Source organism: Arachis hypogaea, unplaced genomic scaffold (genome assembly GCF_003086295.3).
Source record: "Arachis hypogaea cultivar Tifrunner unplaced genomic scaffold, arahy.Tifrunner.gnm2.J5K5 arahy.Tifrunner.gnm2.scaffold_477, whole genome shotgun sequence".
Classification (NCBI taxonomy): Eukaryota; Viridiplantae; Streptophyta; class Magnoliopsida; order Fabales; family Fabaceae; genus Arachis; species Arachis hypogaea.
In genome coordinates, this window is record NW_027255699.1 from 1 (window position 1) to 11,880 (window position 11,880).

At 43.0% G+C, this 11,880-nt stretch overlaps 3 non-coding genes and 6 pseudogenes across 3 annotated transcripts; all 9 read left to right on the top strand.

Annotated features, from left to right (window-relative positions):
- Positions 1-128: 128 nt before the first annotated feature.
- On the top strand, positions 129-245 carry LOC114927397 (5S ribosomal RNA). Its single transcript, XR_003817696.1, has one exon. It is a non-coding gene; the product is annotated as a 5S ribosomal RNA (ribosomal RNA).
- A 183-nt stretch (positions 246-428) lies between these two features.
- On the top strand, positions 429-547 carry LOC114927391 (5S ribosomal RNA). The gene has a single exon (XR_003817694.1). It is a non-coding gene; the product is annotated as a 5S ribosomal RNA (ribosomal RNA).
- Positions 548-730: 183 nt separating this feature from the next.
- Positions 731-848, top strand: LOC114927396 (5S ribosomal RNA). The gene has a single exon (XR_003817695.1). It is a non-coding gene; the product is annotated as a 5S ribosomal RNA (ribosomal RNA).
- A 179-nt stretch (positions 849-1,027) lies between these two features.
- LOC114927392 (5S ribosomal RNA) lies at positions 1,028-1,145 on the top strand (annotated as a pseudogene).
- Positions 1,146-1,332: 187 nt separating this feature from the next.
- LOC114927394 (5S ribosomal RNA) lies at positions 1,333-1,447 on the top strand (annotated as a pseudogene).
- Positions 1,448-2,233: 786 nt separating this feature from the next.
- LOC114927393 (5S ribosomal RNA) lies at positions 2,234-2,351 on the top strand (annotated as a pseudogene).
- Positions 2,352-2,833: 482 nt separating this feature from the next.
- On the top strand, positions 2,834-2,953 carry LOC114927399 (5S ribosomal RNA; annotated as a pseudogene).
- A 180-nt stretch (positions 2,954-3,133) lies between these two features.
- On the top strand, positions 3,134-3,249 carry LOC114927398 (5S ribosomal RNA; annotated as a pseudogene).
- Positions 3,250-4,255: 1,006 nt separating this feature from the next.
- LOC114927395 (5S ribosomal RNA) lies at positions 4,256-4,369 on the top strand (annotated as a pseudogene).
- The last annotated feature ends 7,511 nt before the right edge of the window (positions 4,370-11,880 follow it).

The following is an 11,880-nucleotide window of genomic DNA, read 5'->3' on the forward strand; positions in this document are numbered from 1 at the left end:
GAGTAGGACACCTAAGGGCGAGCCGCAATGGCCTCATCCTCGGCAGGCAACTAAGGTACCCACAAGGCTTCGCGGATAGTGTTATGCTCTCTCGCGCCGCATGGTTAAAAAAATTGTCGAACTATAATAGGTGCGATCATACCAGCACTAATGCACCGGATCCCATCAGAACTCCGCAGTTCAGCGTGCTTGGGCGAGAGTGGTACTAGGATGGGTGACCTCCTGGGAAGTCTCGTGTTCACCTCCTTTTTTTTTTACGTCATGCTGACCTTCGTTCTTTAATTCACGCTATCCTGAGTAGGACACCTAAGGGCGAGCCGCAATGGCCTCATCCTCGGCAGGCAGCTAAGGTACCCACAAGGCTTCGCGGATAGTATTACGCTTTCTCGTGCCGCATGGTTAAGAAAATTATGTGTGCGAACTATAATAGGTGCGATCATACCAGCACTAATGCACCGGATCCCATCAGAACTCTGTAGTTAAGCATGCTTGGGCGAGAGTGGTACTAGGATGGGTGACCTCCTGGGAAGTCCTCGTGTTGCACCGTCTTTTTTTTTTTAAGTCATGCCGACCCTCGTTCTTTAATTGACGCTATCCTGAGTGGGATACCTAAGTGCGAGCCGCAATGGCCTCATCCTCGCAGGCACCTATGGTACCCGCAAGGCTTCACGGATAGTGTTACGCTCTCTTGTGCCGCATGGTTAAGAAACTTTTGTGTGTGAACTATAATAGGTGCGAGCATACCGGCACTAATGCACCGGATCCCATCAGAACTCTGTAGTTAAGCGTGCTTGGGCGAGAGTAGTACTAGGATGTGTGACCTCCTGGGAAGTCTCGTATTGCAACTCTTTTTTTTTTTTTACGTCATGACGACCCTCGTTCTTTAATGACGCTATCCCGAGTAGGACACCGAGGGGTGAGCCGCAATGGCCTCATCCTCGGCAGAACCTACGGTACCCGCAAGGCTTCGCGGATAGTGTTACGCTCTCTCGCACCACATTTTAGAAATTGTGCGGCGAACTATAGTAGGTGCGATCATACCAGCTCTAATGCACCAGATCCCATCAGAACTCCGGAGTTCAGCGTGCTTGGGCGAGAGTAGTACTAGGATGGTGACCTCCGGGGAAGAACTTGTTGCCCTCTTTTTTTTCTTTTTTTTTACGTCGTGCAGACCCTTTGTTCTTTAAATGACTCTATCCCGAGTAAGACACCGAAGGGCGAGCCGCAATGACCTCATCCTCGGCAGGCACCTAGGTACCAGCGCAAGGCTTCGTGATAGTGTTACGCTCCCTCGCGCCGCATGGTTAAGAAAATTGTGTGTGCGAACTATAATAGTGCGATCATACCAGCACTAATGCACCGGATCCCATCATAACTCCGCAGTTAAGCGTGGCTTGGCAGAGTAGTACTAGGATCGGTGACCTCTTGGAAGTCTCGGTTGCACTCTTCTTTTACATCGGGCCGACCCTCGTTTTTAATTGACGCTATCCCAAGTAGGCACCTAATGGCGAGCCGGAATGGCCGCAGCCTCGGCAAGCACCTTAGGTACCTCGCAAGGCTTCGCGGATAGTGTTACACTCTCTCCGCGCCGCATGGTTAAGAAAATTGTGTGTGCGAACTATAATAGTGCCATCAACAAAGTACTAATGCACCCGGAATCCCATCAGAACTCCCATAGTTAAGCGTGCTTGGGCGAGAGTAGTACTAGCATGGGTGACCTCCAGGAAAGTCCTAGTTGCACCTCTTTTTTTTTTTACGTCGTGCCGCCCTCGTTCTTTAAATGACGCTATCTCCGAGTAGGACACTAAGGGCGAGCCGGAATGGCCTCACTCAACAGGCACCTACGGTACCTGTAAGGCTCGCGGATAGTGTACCTCTCTCGCGCCGCATCGTTAAGAAAATTTCATGTGCGAACTATAATAGGTGCGATCATACAGCACTGATGCATCCGGATCCCAAAAGTCCGCAGTTAACGTGTGGTTTGGTGGCGAGAGTAGTACTAGGATTGTGACCTCCTGGAAGTCCCGTGTTGCAACTCTTTTTTTTAACGTCGTGCGACCCTCGTTCTCTTTAAATGACGCTATCCCGAGTAGGAACACTAAGTGAGCGCTTGGCTCATCCTCGGCATGGTATCATAAGTTACCCGCAAGCTTCGATGCTGATAGTGTACATAAACTCTCTCGCACCTGCCCGCATGGTTAAGAAATATTTGTGTGTTGTGCGAACTAATAATAGGTGCGATCATACCAAGCACTAATGCACCGCATCCCATCAGAACTTCGCAGTTAAGCGCTGGGCGAGAGTAGTACTAGGATGTGTTGACCTCCTGGGAAATCCTCGTGTTGCAACTCTTTTTTTTTTACGTCGTGTCGACCTACGTCTTTAAATGAGCGTCCCGAGTAGGTACACCTAAGGTCGAGCCGCAATGGCCTCATCTCAGAAGGCACTTTAGGGTACCACATGGTTCGACCACGATGGCATGGTGTTACGCTATCTCGCGCCGCATGGTGAAGAAAATGTGTGTACGAACTATAATAGGTGCGATCATACCAGTACTAATGCACCAAATCCCATCAGCAACTCCATAGTTAAGCGTGCTTGGCAGAGTAGTACAGGATGGGTGACACTACCAGGGAAGTCCTCGTGTGCACTCTTTTTTTTTACGTCGTGCCGACCCTCGTTCTTTAAATGACACTATCCCGAGTGGGACACCTAAGAGCGAGCCGCAAATAGCCTCATCCTCGGCAAGCACCTACGGTACCCGCAAGGCTCGGCGGATAGTTTACGCTCTCCTCGCGCCGCATGGTTAGAAAATGTGTGTGCAAACTATAACAGGTGCGATCATACCCAGAACTAATTGCATCGATCCCATCAGAACTCCGCAGTTAAGCATGCTTGGGCGAGAGTAGTACTAGGATGGGTGACCTCTTGGGAAGTCCCCGTGTTGCCCTCTTTTTTTTTATACGTCGTGCCGACATCGTTCTTAAATGACGCTATCCCGAGTAGGACACCTACGGGCAAGCCGCAATGGCTCATCCTCGGCAGGCCACCTACGTACCCGCAAGGCTTTCGCGGATAGTGTTACCCTCCTCTCGCGCCGCATGGTTAAGAAAATGTGTGTGCGAACTATAATAGGTGCGATCATACCACATTAATGCACCGGATTCCATAAGAACTCCGAAGTTAAGCATCTTGGGCGAGAGTAGTACTAGGATGGGTGACCTCATGGAAGTCCTCGTGTTGTACCTCTTTTTTTTTCCCTTTTTTTTACTCGTGCCGACCCTCATCTTAAATGACGCTATCTCGAGTAGGACACCTAAGGCGAGACAGGAATGGCCTCATCCTCGGCAGGCACCTACGGTACTGCAAGGCTTCGCGGATAGTGTTACGCTCTCTCGCGCCGCATGGTAAGAAAATTTTGTGTGCGAACTATAATAGTGCGATCCATACCAGCACTAAGCACCGGATCCCAGCAGAACCTCTGCAGTTTTATGCACTCTTGGGCGGAGTAATACTAGGATGGGTGACCGCCTGGATATTCCTTGTGTTGGCACGTCTTTTTTTACGTCGTGCCGACCTCGTCTTTAATGACGTATCTGATAGGACACCAAAGGGCGAGGCCGCAATGCCTCATCCTCGTAGGCACCTACGGTACCCCGCTGGCTCGCGATAGATACGCTATCTCGCGCCCTGGTAAAGAAAATTTTGTGGTGAACTATAATAGGTGCGACATACCAGCACGTGCTTGCGAGAGACTAGGATGGGTGACTCCCAGGGAAGTCTCGGTTCACCTCTTTTTTTTTTTTACTTCGTGCGACCATGTCTTTAAATACGCAATCCGATAGAACTAAGGCGAGCGCATGGCCTCATCCTCGACCCCAACGGTACCCGCAAGCTCGGATAGTGTTACCTCTCTTCGGCGCCGCATGGTTAAGAAAATTGTGTGTGCGAACCATAATAAGGTGCGATCATAACACACTAATGCATCGGATCCCATCAGAACTCCGCATTCAGCGTGCTTAGGCGAGAGTAGTATTAGGATGGGTGACCTCCTAGGAAGTCCTCGGTTGCACCTCTTTTTTTTTTTTTACCTCGGCCGACCTCGTTCTTTAAATGACGATATCTCGAGTAGGAACCTAAGGGTGAGCGCAATGGCCTCATCCTCGGCAGGCATGTACGATACCCACATGGCTTTGCGGATAGTGTTACGCTATCTCGCGCCTTGGTTAAGAAAATTGTGTGTGCGAACTATAATAGGTCGATCATACCAGCACTAATGCACCGGATCCCATCAGAATCTGCAATTAAGCATGCTTGGACGAGAGTAGTACTAGTTGGTGACTCCTGGGAAGTCCTCGTGTTGCACCTCTTTTTTCTTTTTTTTTACGTCGTGCCGACCCTCGTTCTTTAAATGATGCTATCCCGAGTAGGACACCTAAGGCGAGCCGAATGGCCTCATCCTCGGCAGCACCTACGGTACCTGCAAGGCTTCGCGGATAGTGTTCTCGCTCCGCATGTTAAGAACTTTGTGTGCGAACTATAATAGGTGCGATCAAACCACACTAATGCTTCGGATCCATCAGAACTCACAGTTAAGCGTGCTTGGACGAGAGTAGTACTAGGATAGGTGACCTCCTGGGAAGTCCTTGGTGTGTGGAAAACGATCCAACACAAAACTCACTGGCAAGTGTAACCCGGGTCGCATCAAGTAATAAAACTCACGGGAGTGAGGTCGATCCCACAGGGATTGAAGGATTGAGCAATTTTAGTTTATTGGTTGATTTAGTCAAGCGAATCAAGTATTGGTTGAGTGATTTGTAGCCAACAGTAAGTAAATAGAAGGAAATGTAAAGGGAAAGGATGGATTGCAGAAATTAAAGACAACTGAAAGTAAAGATGCTTAATCATAAAGAACAAGAAATTAAATGACTGAAACTTAAAAGTGCAAGAAATGTAAATTGCAGTAACTTAAAGTGCAAGAAATATAAATTGCTTGAATAGAAAAGGGGGTTGGGGATTGGGAATTCAGAATTTCAGCAAGGGAAAGTGAATTGCAACAAGTAATAAAGCAGAAGATGAATTGGAGTAAATAGAATTCAAACAGGAAATGAATTAAATTGCAGCAGGGGTTCACAGAAGAACCAAAAAGGAAAATGGGATCTCAGGACTCAAGAGACTAGATAGCAAAGTTTAGATCTCAATTGCCTTCCCAGATCCAAGTTCACAAAGCAATTAACCAGAATTTAAAGAAGAAGCAGTAAAGGAAATGAAATTGAACTCAATTATGCAGAAGAGGAATTAAAGAGATTTTGAATGGAGATTGAGATAGAATTCCTCAATTCTTCACACCCAAAACTCAAACAAGAAAAGTAAAAATGTTCAAGCAAGAACGAGGAAGAATAGAGATCAATTCTCCTCCCCAATTCTCTGAAATTTAGTGAAGTCTCCAAGAGAAAGTTCAAAAGTTCAAAAATAAAGTAAAGGATTCAAAGCTCAAAAGAAAGGTCCTAATTACATCAAACTATCTCTATTTATAACCCTTTCTATTCTTGGATCTTGGGATTTGGATGGGCTTTTGATTTGGTGAAGAAATTAGTTAAATTGGGATTTTTAATCCAATTTTTAGCCCAAGAAAAGTTGCTTCCAGGAGGCTGCCCTGCCCTTGTGGAGGGCAGGGCAGAAAATGATGCGTGCGGCCTTGTGCGTGGTGTTGGGTGCGTGTGGTGCTGCAGGATGCTGCTGATGCCAAGGCATCTTAGGCTAGTTTCACTAGCATATTTCTGTTAGTTTTAGTTGTTTTATGCACTTTCTTGAGCTTAAAGTAACCAAGAATGGTTAAATGAATAACAAAGCAATGAACCATCCAAACAGTATGATTTTGATGCAAATTCCATGAGTTTTTAGTTATATTACTTGAATGCTATGCATGGAAGAATTCTCATGAAATTTTGCAAGACTTTGATGCAGTTGTTTGGATGATTTCAGGGAAGAAGAGGCTAGGCAAGGAAGCAAACAAAATCAATAAAGGAAGCTTGAATATCACATGTGGAGTTTAAGTTCCAGTTTAAGCTTAAACTAGAACTTAAACTACCAAGCCATATAATGCTGGGAAGTGGCGTTTAAGCTCCAGTTTAAGCTTAAACTGGAGCTTAAACGCCAAAATTGTGAAGGCTGAGAAGAGCTGAAACTGGCGTTTAACCTCCAGTTTAACCTTAAACTGGAAGTTAAACGCCAGAAATGAGAAATGCACCAGGGAGCATTCCCACGTTTAAGCTCCAGTTTAACCTTAAACTGGAGCTTAAACGTGTTCGACTATTTTTTCTACTCCAGGGTTTGCTTTCTCATTTCCACGTTTAAGCTCCAGTTTAACCTTAAACTGGAGCTTAAACATGTTCGACTATTATTTCTACTCCAGGGTTTGCTTTCTCATTTCCACGTTTAAGCTCCAGTTTAAGGTTAAACTGGAGCTTAAACGTGTTTGACATTTCACCCTCCAGGAAGCATTTCCACGTTTTAAGCTCCAGTTTAACCTTAAACTGGAGCTTAAACGTGTTCGACCCAATTTCTCCTCCAGGGTTGCTTTCTTCATTTCCACGTTTAAGCTTCAGTTTAACCTTAAACTGAAGCTTAAACGTGTTCGACATTTTCACACTCCGTGTTTGCTTTCTTCCATTTCCACGTTTAAGCTTCAGTTTAACCTTAAACTGAAGCTTAAACTGCAACTTAAACGCCACTTTTTGAGAGGGGTTTCTGGGCCCAAAGATATTGCAGTTTAAGTTAGCATTTGAGCACAAACATTGACTTAAACATAATCTGGTATGAAACCCAATTGAATATCATGGTTTATGGGATTGGGCCTGAAAATTGATGAGTCTGGAATTCAATTTGTTGAGTCATGTGTCATTACTTGTTTATCACTAAGTTTGCTCAATGAATGTTACAGAATTGGATCAGCAGCCTCATCAGGATTATGGATCATAAACCCAAAGCAAAAGGAAATCAAGGAAAGGCCTCAAAGCCCAAGAAACACAACAGAAGCTCAATTTAGAAAGTGTATAAATAGGATAGAATTTAAGTTAGAAAGGACTTTTACTTTTGATCATTTTGCTAGTTTTCATACGTTTTGTAATTGAATTCAGAGCTATGACTCACTAAACCCCTTTCATTGGGTTAGGGAGCTCTATTGTAATTCAATGAATCAATAATAGTTTTTATCTTCTTCTTCAATCTTTTCTCTTGAATTTTTGTTAGAAAGCTTTTCGATCTAATTCCATTGGTTAGTTGTCTGGGAAAGAAACTATCCATAATTGGAATCCTTCGGAAACCTTGGGAAAGGAATGGAGGATTCATGCTAGAGAAGCTTTCTCACAGTGAATTGGATTGGGGTTGGATGGATATTGTGACATGTAATCCTACCAAATTGTGGTTCATAAAACTGTGTGGTATAATCAGTGATCAAGCATCATCTCTTCTTATGAACATTTAAACCAAGGGATTGGGAATTTGTTTGTTTTTTAGAGAGAATTAGTGAGCCAAGGGATTGGGATCCAATCATATAAGATTGCCAAGCAAAATTCAATGAATGCATTGGTTGAGGAAGGGATAAAATGTTTTGATTCGGAGATCTCAATATCTCCTGAAACCCAATGAATTCCCCATTTCTGATCTACACTTTCTCTTTACATTCTGCAATTAAATTCATGCAATCACCCGATCCCTTTTTAATTTCAGCAATTTAGCTTCTCGCTCTTTAATTCATGCAATTTAAGATTCCGCAATTCTCATCTAAATCTTGATTCCGCTCAACTAGAACACACTTCTAATCCGAATTGCTCACTCAACCAATCCTTGGGATTCGACCTCACTCTATTGTGAGTTTTTACTTGACGATAACCGGTGCACTTGCCGGAAGGAATTTTTGCCGATTGTACAATTTCCTAAAATCGTAGTTATCAGCTGCCCTGCCCTTGTGGTGGGCAGGGCAGAAATTTTTGGTGCGCCAAATTCCGCCCGTGCGTGCGTGCTGTTGCTGCCGAGCTCCCTTGGTGCGCCATTCTGGTGCGCTGGTTGTGCACCACAAAATGCTGCCCTGCCCTTGCAGAGGGCAGGGCAATGTTTCCAACATTGAAGCTCCGCGTTCAAACTCGGGCAATGCACACGCTACCTTTTTCTTGGTTTTCTTGCACCAAAATAAGGCTTAGTTCCTTGCTTCCTCATGGTGCCGTGTTTGATCCTTGTGGCAAGCATTGGTGAGCTTTTTCTTTGAATTTATTCCTTTGATGAGCCCGATATGCTCTTGAGGAGGGCAGGGCGGAGTTTTTGCTCTCCTTGATCCATGGCACCAATTTGTGCTCCGCCGTTGAGAAGGGCAGGGCAGTGTTGCTTCTCAAGCTTGTTTCCTTATGTTGCCCTCCTAGAGGGCAGTGTGCCCTTGTGGAGGGCAATGTTTGCTTCCTCCCTTCCATGCGTCACACTCTTTTCTCCTTGGGCCACGCTTTCTTAAGCCACGCTTCCTCTTTTTCTTCTTTTCTTCACCTACAATAAACCAAAACAACCACTCAAAGTATCACTAAATTCACAAGGCTTATAATCAATTAAAAATCAATTAAATTTAGCTTAAACCTCATGAGTTAGTATCAATTTAATGGTAGTTGCTTGATTTAAAGAAGTTATGCATTTTCATTCCAAATCACTTACTTAGGATGCAAGAAAGTGCATACAGACTAATAAAACAAGTGAAATTAGCTTGAAAAATGGGTATATGATGACTTGTCATCACAACACCAAACTTAAATCTTGCTTGTCCCCAAGCAAGCATCAAAACTAAGAGAAAATGAAATGAACAAGAAAAGAAAACATATCTTATTAGGCATATAGCAGAACTTGATTCATGGAGTTTTTAATGCAGACAATGATAACTCAATTATTTTTGCTGTTACATACTATACATTTTTCCTTAAAGGCTTACTAAACTTGCTGTTATAAGATTTACTCTTTACTTGCTCCCTTGCTAACTTTTCTTTTTCTTATTTTGCTTAACAAGCTTATTATTCTTTGAAGGCTTGGTGTCAATGCTGTAGTAGCCTTTGGCTTTAATTTTACTCAACATCTCTCCACCACAGACACATGGCTCAGTATTTCCTCCTAGGATCAATGATGCCCAGCATCTCTTTGGATAACTAAATGTTCTATATCTAGGTTGCTCTTTATTGTGGACTTTCAATTGGCCATCCCAAATCAGTTGATCTAAGTGACCGGGTTTTGAAATACCCTCAGAATTTACTTATCCAAGCATATCTTAGTACAGAACACCACAGGCATGTGTCCTAGGGTCCAAGCTATGGTGTCCAGCTTTTTCTTTGTTTTTTCTTGCCACATTGGCTTTTTCTTCTTCCTTTTCTTTATTTTTGTTCAGGCTTTTCTTTACTGATAGGAACCTTTATAACAGCAAGCTAGCTCACACTTCAATGAAAATGATATTATGCAGCAATTATTTTATGAGTTAGGCATTTAATCAGACACATATACCACCATTAATTTCCATTCTACTTAAGCAACATTGGATATTTACTTTCCAATTCAAACAATTCTCTTTTATTCAAGCAAATGGGAAACAAAACAAAATTTAAAGCTAAGTGATGAATGACAAGCATTATGCAGATTATCATACTTAATCAAACAACTTCACTTGCAACTAGATGAACACTTTAGCAGGATATATAATGGTTCCATGTTCAAAAACAATTCACAGCAACAAGGATTAAGTTTAGATACAACCTTTGAAGTTGCAGCCCTTTGATTCTTCCTTCTGCTGTGTTTTCTTTGAGTTAAGATGCACAATATCTTCAATTGTTGACTCATGTCCTGCATAATTCTCAAAGTTGCTTGCTTCTCAAGCCTTAATTACTGGTTAGTATGCATAAATTGAATGTGGCTCTGAATTATTTTGGTGTGGGAACACCAAACTTAATTGTGCCACAGTCTCTGATGCAACAAGTTAACCATATGTGAAACCTTGTGTCCTTGCTAAAGGTTATGGAATTAAAACTAGAAAGCAGTTAAACAGTTGAATAATTTGTTTGGTTGCTTGGAGCTAGCATTATGCAAGAGGTGAAAATGTGTTTTTAAATGAGATTTTTGGTGGAACACCAAACTTATAATCTTTCATTCTCCCTGAAATTGTTTTGGTGTGCAACACCAACTTAGCTCCTTGCAGTACATACCAATTATTCAACCTTTTTATTGAAAAAGCTATGAAACGAAAACTACCTCAGGTTGGGTTGCCTCCCAACAAGCGCTTCTTTATTGTCACTAGCTTGACATTCCTCTGTTTTTACTTCAAGAAGGATTTAGGTTCTGAACTCTTTTTCCTTGTTCCATTGTCCTCCTAGGTATGGCTTTGCTCTGTGACCATTTGCTGTGAATCGACTCTTTGTTGCTTCATCTAGCAATTCAATACTCCCATAAGGAAAGACCTTAGTTACCAAATATGGACCAGTCCACTTAGACTTAAGCTTGCCAGGGAATATCTTGAGTCGTGAGTTGTACAAGAGTACTTGTTGTCCAGGTTTGAATTCTTTCTTCAAAATCTTCCTGTCATGCCACTTCTTGGCTTTTTCCTTGTATATCTTGGTATTTTCATAGCTTCTAGCCTAAATTCATCTAGCTCATTTAGCTGCAACAACCTTTTCTCTCCCTGCTGCTTCAGAATCAAGGTTTAGAAGTTTAGTAGCCCAAAAGGCTTTATGTTCAAGCTCTACAGGGAGATGACAAGATTTGCCATATAATAGCTGAAAGGGGGACTTCCCAATGGGAGTTTTGAAAGCTGTCCTGTACGCCCAGAGTGCATCTTCCAACTTCCTAGCCCAATCCTTTCTTGTGCTACCTACTGTTTTCTCTAGGATTTTCTTCAATTCTCTGTTTGCTAATTCAGCCTGCCCATAGTCTGAGGGTGATATGGTGTGGCTACTTTATGAATAACTCCATATTTATGAAGAAGTTTTCTCCATTTGTTTGTTACAAAAATGACCACCACCATCACTGATAAGACCCTTGGTACTCCATATCTAGTGAAAATGTGTTTCTTGAGGAGTTGAAGGACAATTTGTGCATCACAGGTAGTTGGCTATGGCTTCCACCCACTTTGAAACATACTCCACTGCTCTCAAGATATATCTGAAGAGTAGGAAGGGGGAAGGGTTCCCATGAAATCAATGCCCCATAGATCAAATAATTCTAATTCCAAAATGAAATTCTGCGGCATCTCATTCCTTCTTGTCAATCCTCCTGCTCTCTGGCATTCATTACATTGGTGGACAAACTCTCTGGCATCTTTGAAGATAGTCGGCCAATAAAAACCACTTTGCAATATCTTTGCAGCTGTCTTTTCTGGACCAAAATGTCCACCATAAGCTGAGCCATGGAAATGCCACAATATATCTCTTATTTCACTCTCAGGGACACATCTCCTAATTATTCCATCAGAACATCTTTTGAACAGATACGGTTCATCCCACAAAAACTTTCTCACCTCATTGATTAGCTTCTTCACTTGTTGCTTAGTGAATTCTTGAGGTATCTTCCTCCCCACTTTGTAGTTTGCTATATCAGTGAACCACGGTATTTGTTGGATCAGCAGAAGATGTTCATCTGGGAAGCTTTCATTCACAGGTTGTTAGGCTTCTTGAATTGTTTCTTGTGGCAACCTTGACAAATGGTCAGCAACTCGGTTCTCAGTACCTTTCCTGTCCCTTACCTCAATGTCAAACTCCTGTAGAAGTAGTATCCACCTGATAAGTCTTGGGTTTTAGCATCCTGCTTTGACATCAAATACTTGAGGGGCAGCATGGTCAGTATAAACCACAATTTTAGATCCTATCA